This window comes from Chrysochloris asiatica, unplaced genomic scaffold, assembly GCF_000296735.1.
Source record: "Chrysochloris asiatica unplaced genomic scaffold, ChrAsi1.0 scaffold00540, whole genome shotgun sequence".
Classification (NCBI taxonomy): Eukaryota; Metazoa; Chordata; class Mammalia; order Afrosoricida; family Chrysochloridae; genus Chrysochloris; species Chrysochloris asiatica.
The window spans coordinates 99926-108276 of NW_006409058.1; the positions used below are offsets into that span (position 1 = coordinate 99926).

The window sequence follows — 8351 nt, forward strand, 5'->3', positions numbered from 1 at the left end:
ATCAGACATTGTTTCATTCTGCTGTGCATGGGGTCGCTATGAGTCGGTTCCGACTCCATGGCACCTGACAACAACAACAACAACATTCATAATTTCTTTTTAAAGAAATTATTCTGTTGGCTTTCTGCTAATAAAGCTTGGATTGGATCTCTTTAAAAAAATACAGCATAAAAGATAAAGAAGGACGCTATCTCATGATTAAAGGGTCAGTTGAACAAGATGATATAACTATAATAAATATCTACATTTCCAGTGAAAGAACCCCAAAATATATAAAGCAAACCCAAATAGAATTATAGAAAGAGACAACTCTACAATACTAGTAGGATATTTTAATACACCACTTTAGAAAAAGGATAGAACAAACAGAAACTCGACAAAGACACAGAGGAACGTAACACAATAAACCAACTTGTACTTATAGGTTTGTACAGAGCATTCAGCCTGACAACAGCACAATACACATACTTTTCTAGTGTGCATGGAACATTCTCCAGAATAGACCATGTGTTAGGCCACAAGAGAAGTCTCCATAAATTTATAAGCAACAAAATATCTTTCAGATCACAATGCTATAAAATTATAAATTAACAATAGGATGACTAAGGAAATAAAGTCAAATATATGGAAACTGAGTAACACCCTCCTTAAAAGCTACTAAGTACTAGAACAAATGAAAGGTGAATTTACAAAATTCGTAAAACAAATGAGAGTGAAAACACAACATACCAAAATTTGTGGGCCATATCAAAGCAGTACTAAGAGGAAAATTTATTGCAATAAATACACACATCCAAAAAGAAGAAAGCGCCAAAGTAACACTTTAACACAACATCTCCAAAAATTAGAAACAGACTAGCAAATAAACCTACAATTATCAGAAGAAAAGAAATAATGAAGATTAGAGCAGAAATAAATGAGATAGAAAACAGAAAAATACTATAGGAAGAGTTAACAGGACAGGAAGCTGGTTCTTTTGAAAGAATTAATAAAATTGACAAACCATTTGCAAACCTAACAAAAGAAAAGAGGGAGAAGAAACAAGTAACACTCATAAGAAACCACATGGGTGATGTATCAACAGAACCAATGGAAATAAAAAAGATAAAAACAATACTATGAAGAGTTGTACTCCAACAAATTTGAAAATCTAGAGGAGATGGATATATTTTTAGAAAATATGATCTACCTAAACTTACACAGAGTGAAGTAGAAAACTTGAACACAGTATAACAAAAGAAGAAATTGATCAAGTCATAAAGGAACTCCCAATCCAAAACATTCCAGGGCCTGATGGCTTCACTGGTCAGAGTTTTATCAAACATTCAGGGAAGAACTGTCACCAATTCTACTCACATTGTTCCAGAATATAGAAGAGAATGGAAAACTTACTAATGTATATATATTACAAAAGGATTTATCAAAAAAACAAAACAAAACAGTAAGACACTACTACATCATGACACTGTCACACTGGGCTTTTTAACACAAGACTTGCTCTGCAATACTGATGGGTAAGAAGCATAAAACACAAATTGATTCTGAAGCATACCAATTAAAAAATAAAAACAATGAAAGCAAGTTCCTTTTAATATTAAGAACTCAGAATTAAACTTCAGAGGGACCCAACGCCATACTTCCATTCAGGGACTTGATACAAAAATTTAATTTGAACTGCTTTTAGCAAGTGGCAGGTTGATTGGTTGGTTATGTGCCATGGAGTCGGTTCCGACCCCATAGCGTCGCTGAACAGGGTTTCTGAGGCTGTAAATCTTTACGGGAGCAGAAAGCCTCATATTTCTCCCGTAGGACAGCTGGTAGTTTTGAACTGCCGACCTTGCGACGATTCATATCCTGATTCGTAACCCCTATGCTACCAGAGCGCCTTAGCAGGTGGCAGGAACCACCATCAAATGAATCTTCAAATTGGAAAATACTGCTTCACCACCTGTTGGAGGTAAGTTGCAAATGGCATAATTAATATGGCTTGCAGCTATTGATGACCACCTCACCTGGATACTTTCCCATAACTCTTCCACGAGCTGGTCCTGCAAATTCTCCTCTGGATCCCCACTGCTGCTGTTGCTGATACTGTTCCTTCGACATGGCTTCTTTATTTCACCTTTACTAAGACCAACATTGTGCTATTTCTTTTCTATTATTATCTTCACTGGCTCCTCTTCCTTGAAGGTAATAAAGCAGAATCCATGTCTCTTATTTGTCTTGTTGTCCCTGGGAAGCTCTATGGATTCCACCTCACCAAAACCACCAAAGTACTCCCTTATTTTCTCTTCAGGTGTATATGGAGAAAGACCACCAACAAAAAATTTTTTAACAGGTTCTTTTGTTTTCATGGCTTTGGCCCTTTTCAATTTATGTTCTTTCTGATCCATGATCTTATCTACAGTCTCCAACTCTTTAAATATCACAAAGCCAAAACCCCTTGATGGCCCTGTGATAGGATCTAACTTCAGAGTGCAGTCTACAACTTCAACAAAGTTGGAGTAGCCCTTCAGCTATTTCTTTGTAGTGTTCCAGCTAAGGACTCCTGTAAACATTTACCATTCTTCCTGCTGTGTTGTAGCTGCTTCAGTGTGTCCTGGGGAGGAATTTGAATGTCCTTCATCCTCCTCATTCTTATTGGCTTCAAGCTTCTCCCCCCTCCTACTCAGCACAACCCCCTTCCCTGCCTCCAGCTGAGGTTCCACCCCTGGTCCCACTTCCCGCCACTGCTGCTGCTGCCACCTTGGCTGTCTCCTGCTCTCACATGGAGTAGCCTACTACCTAAGTTGCCTCAGCTGCTACTGCCACTAACCCTACTCCCACCCCCACCCCGCCACCCCTGAAACTACACCCACCATTGCTGGAACTGAAACTAGCAGCAAGCAATCCCTACCTCTGCCTTACGCTCACTCTTCTCCTCCTCCAGAAGCACAAAAGATAGAGAAGGCTCCTGCTCCTCTCCCTGGCATGCCCCCATCACTGTCCTGCCACACACATTCCAGCTCTCTTCAATTGCACTAAAAAAGAATAAGAAGCAATGGTGGTGCTCTTGCCTCCTGCTCCCTTTAATAACGCAGCCCCAAAACTTCCTAATACATTTTATGAAGCAAGCATAACCCTCGTACCAAAACCAGGGGAGGACATCACCAAGAAAGAAAATTATACACCAGTATCCCAAAAATAATACATCATGACCAAGTGAGATTCATATCAGGGATGCAAGGATGGTTCAATATTAGGAAAACAATGTAATCCACCATAATAATAATAATAATAATAATAATAATCCATTCCTGATTAAAACACTCAACAAAGTAGGAATTGAAGGGAAAATCCTCAGCATTATTAAGAGCATATATACAAAACCAACAGTCAACATCACTCTCAACTGAAACAAACTAAGGGCTTTCCCTTTGTGAACAGGAGCCAGACAAGGATGGTCTTTATCGCCACTTCTATTCAATGTTGTTTTGGAAGTCTTAGTCAGAGTTACAAGGCAAGATAGGGAAATAAAAAGCATCCAGATTGGCAAAGAAGAAGTAAAATTCTCTCTATTTGGATTCTATACATAGAAAACCCCAAAGAGTCAGCAAAAAAACACACAAAAAACTACTAGATCTCATTAGAAGGTTTAGCAAAGTGGCAGGATATATAATCCTCATATAAAAACTCAGCCAGATTCCTCTATACTGACATAATGACAGCATTGAAAAGAAACCAAAAGAGATTTACAAAAATAGAAGACTATACCGTGTTCCTGGATAATAAAACTTAACATTGTGAAATGAGGAAAGCAATCTACAGATATAATGCAATCCCAATACAGATTTCAATGACATTTTTTAAAGAGATGGGGAAAAAATTACAAACTTTATATGGAAAAAAAGAGACCCAGGATAAGCAAAGAAGTGCTTAAGAAGAAGAACAAACTTGGAAGCCTGTCACTCCCTGATTTCAAATTTTACTACATGGCTACAGTAGTCAAAACAGCCTGGTACTGTTACAATGAAAGAGTCTTAGATCAATGGAACAGAACTGAGAATCCAGAAAATACCCATCCACATACAGCCAGATAATCAAGGAGATAGTCTTTTCAATAGATGGTGCTGGCAGAACTGGAAATTGATAGGCAAAAGATTGAAACAAATCTTTATCTCACACCATATACAAAAATTAACTCAGCATGGATTAAAGACCTAAATATGAATTCCAGAATTATGAAAGTCATCAGTGAAAAAATAGGGACAAATTTAAGGACTCTAATACAGGGCATACATACACTACCAAAATTGTGATACTTGCACAAACAAAAGAAGACAAAATATATGATTGAGACATACTAAAAATTAGAAACATGCATCAAAAGATTTCACCAAAAGATTAAAATGGGAGCACACATATTGGGAAAAAACCTTTTGCAGTGACATATCAGGCAAGGGACTAATCTGAAAAAAATCTATAGGAAACCACAATACCTCTACAAGAAAAAGGCAAATAACCCAATTAAAAAATGGGCACAGGACATGAACAGACACTTCACCAAGGAAGACATTTGAGTAGCCAACAAACATGAAGAAATGTTCATTTCATGATCATTAGCCACTGTTGTTGTTACTAAGGGCTGTTGAGTCGATTCAGACCCACAGTGATCCTGTATAGGGTTTCTAAGGAGCATCTGGTGAGCTTGAACCACGGACCTTGCAGTTTAAACAACTTTGCAGTCTGATGTATTGGCCCACAGTGCCACACCAGGACACCATTAGAGAGATGCAAATCAAAACAACAATGAGATTTCATCTCACACCAGCAATAGAGAAGTTCAAAAAAGCCGAGGACAATAATGCTGGTGACAATGTGAAGATACTGGGACCCTCCCACATTGCTGGTGGGAATGCAAAATGGTCCATCCACTCTGGAAAACAGTATGGTGCTTTCTCAGAAAGTTGGAAATTGAAATACCGTATGGTCCAGAAATTTCTTTAATTGGTATATATCCACAAGAAATATGAACCATAACACTAGTAGATATATGCACACCAATGTTTGTTGCATCACTATTCACAATATCAAAAAGATGGAGACAGCCCATCAATGGAAGAATGGATAAACAAACTTTGGTACATACACACAATGGAATGTTATGCTATCTTGAAAAATAACAAGCTGCAAGCCACCATATAACATGGAAGAACCTTGAGGATATTATGCTGAGTAAAACTTATCAGTCACAAAAAGACAAATATTGCATAAGACCATTATTGTAAAATAGTAAGAAAAGGTACACATACTAAAAGGGAAAAAAAGAAAAAATCTTTGTTGGTTACCAGGGTAGGAGGGAGGGAGGGGATGGTAGAGCACAGGGAAGGAAATACATACATCATAGTTTGGGAGTTGGGGAGGGCAATACACAAGGGGGAGGGTAATGGAAGAACAATAGGAGAACACTGAGTTAAATTTGCATGGGCTGAATGAGACAGAGGTTAATAGTGATATATGTTGAACCTTAGAACAACAGGGCTATGTGATACAGGGATCTAATGAGTAAAATGGGAAATAATGTTAAGATGCTTGACTGTCTTATGAATATTGGTTTCCTCTGCCTACTGTTGTAAAATACACACTTGAGGGGGATAGAAAGGAATATTGCTTTTAAGCCTGTCTTCAGCCTATAACTGATTGGAATTCGTAAAAGGATCCTAGAACTTGCCTAGTGAGAGAGGCTTTTTTGCAGAGCCTTTGTAATATATAAGACCTTAAGAAAATCCTGATCCCTATCCAGAACCTTCTGAGTTTGAAAGGATAAGCAGACCACCCTGAAGCAGCTAGAGGAATAGAAGATACCTCTTGAAAGAAATACCAGCAGGAAAAATCAAAACCAAAAACGTCTGTTACTACAAGAAGAAGCAATCAAATCCCTTCAGGACAAACCCCCTTCCTCGACTGAAACTCAAGGGGAATACATAAGCAAGTATGTAAGCTTGTTGGCAACCACGTTGGTCTACTGGTAAATGGAAGTGCGGGGAAAGCAGCAATGAAAATATGGGCTGAGGTTGACCACGTTCCATAGACTTCTGCCCACCTAGAGATGAGAGAGAGAACTGAAGAAGGGCTGATTGTTCCCAAGTATGATGAGACTTGAGGACACCTGGGCTCATGGTCATGGACATAGTCATGGAGGGCTAGAGCTGAGAGTGAAGCATCCAGCTGATATGAAATGAGGGGAGATGCACAGGAATACCCAAATTTACAGATAGTACCCATTTAACGTATCTTTGATGGTTGATGATCAGAACTTGGTTAGAGGAAGATAAAAAAAATATGATGAAGTAAATAAGTGTAAATTGCTACACTTTGATAAACTTGACCTATACTTATTGATGCAGTAGTTCAAAATGCGACTGAGAGGGAAGGAATTGTCACATCAGGGGTAATTCCCATCCCTTCTGTACACAGGGTTGATAGGGACAGCAACTTAGACATTGCCTATCTAACATGGGCGGTTGGTGGGGAGAGGCTATAAAGGCACGAAGTGACTGTCTTACAAGTTTGCAAGAGGTAGTTTCAGAGTGTGCAGGGGAAGGTAGAATCCCCACTGAATAGTTTACATCTTTCTAGAAGAGTATGGAGAAAGGAGATGGGGATAAGATTCTTATGATTCAATAGTGAGTAATGGTTAACATGACCAATTGTGATTGTCACAACTGTAAAAGTAGAAAATTTGTAATAAAAATGGAGGAGTAGTTAATCTTATTTTCCAGGAAAAGAAGACCCTAGAACCATCAAGGGAAAGCACAAGCAGAATGTGGGACCCTATCCAGAGAATCAGCAGCACCAGAGATGGAGGTAAAGATGATAACATCGAGAGATGGAGGCTGAAGACTCATGGAAAAAGAAAAGCTGTGTGCTGGTGGCCAGGAGGCAGGCTTGCAGAATGTGCCCTTTGGTTGTTTAAAGGATTATAGATTCCTGAGTGTTTTTGTGTACATCCAAATAGTTGTTCGAACAGAACATGGGAACCTGGGAACACTGAATGGTTTAAAATTAGAAAAGGTGTGTGACAAGGTTGTATTCTTTCACCATACTTATTCAAACTGTATGCTGAGCAAATAATCCAAGAAGCTGGGTTCTATGAAGAAAAACGTGGCATCAGTATTGAAGGAAGACTCATGAACAACCTGTGATATGAATACAACCTTGCTTGCTGAAAGTAAAGAGGACTTAAAACATTTACTGATGAAGATCAAAGAGCACAGCCTTTGGTATGGATTACATTTCAATGTAAAGCAAACAAAAATCCTCACCACTGGACCAATAAACAACATTCTTATCAACAGAGAAAAGTTTGAAGTTGTCAAGGGCTCATTCTTCTTGGATCAATTATCAACACTCACGGAAGCAGCAGTCAAAACAAAAAACAAGGAATATAAGCAAATACTGTTGAATGATGGTGCATGGACGGGATTGTAATCATTGCAATATAAAAAAATATGAGAGGTGGAGTATAAAACTAATGTACTCCCATGTAAATTATGACTCAATGCACAATAAAAACTTTTTTAAAAAGAGAGCTCCTGTAGCAACTCAAACAAGTGACACTGTGCTAAGATAATTGATTTTCATCCTAGAAATGATTGCTTTAACAAACTCTGTTAAGGTTGGTCAGATCCTGCCTTATCTTGCTGTACATTCTTGTTACTGTGCAGTAATGTAAAATACTTACCTTAAAAGCCCCAAGGGCCAAGGGAAATCATACCACCTTCAACAATGCTCTAACCCAAGGAGCCTATTCTACAAAGGTGCTTCAAGAGTAAAAACAGTACCTTGGAGTAAAATGAGCCTGAATATTCACCCTGATTACATTAGGTGTAATAGTTTTTTTGTGCATATAGATGTATGTTTTCAGTGTCTTTCTGCCACAGCTCACTAGAAAAAGCATTTCTTTTTTTTACCCTTCTGGGCCACATGGAATTCCTGAGTCAGTCCTGATCATATATAGTATTAGTCCCTAATACATTCTTCTTTATTTATTTTTGTAAAGCTTTTATTGTGAATTCATTGATACGCTACATGGCAAAACATTAGTTTTACATTCAACCAGTCACATCTTATTCCATTGTAATGATAACAATCCCCTTGTTTGATGTACACAAAAGCACACAGGAAATATATAATCGTTTAAACAAAGGACACATTTTTCAAACCAGCCCCTTGGCCTATCAGCACACAGCCTTTCTCTTTCCATGAGTCTAGAGTCCTCAGATGCTCCATATCATGACCTCTACCTCCGTCTCTGGTGTCACTGCTTCTCTGGTTAGGATCCCATGTTCCACTTATGCTTTTCCCTCTTG

The 8351-nt window shown here is 38.4% G+C and overlaps 1 protein-coding gene and 1 pseudogene across 1 annotated transcript in view; one reads left to right on the forward strand and one right to left on the reverse strand.

Annotated features, from left to right (window-relative positions):
- LOC102840205 (synaptojanin-2-binding protein-like) overlaps nt 1-8351 on the forward strand; it is a 180290-nt gene that overhangs the window by 94059 nt on the left and 77880 nt on the right. The window lies entirely within an intron of this gene.
- Nucleotides 1978-2980, reverse strand: LOC102840959 (annotated as a pseudogene).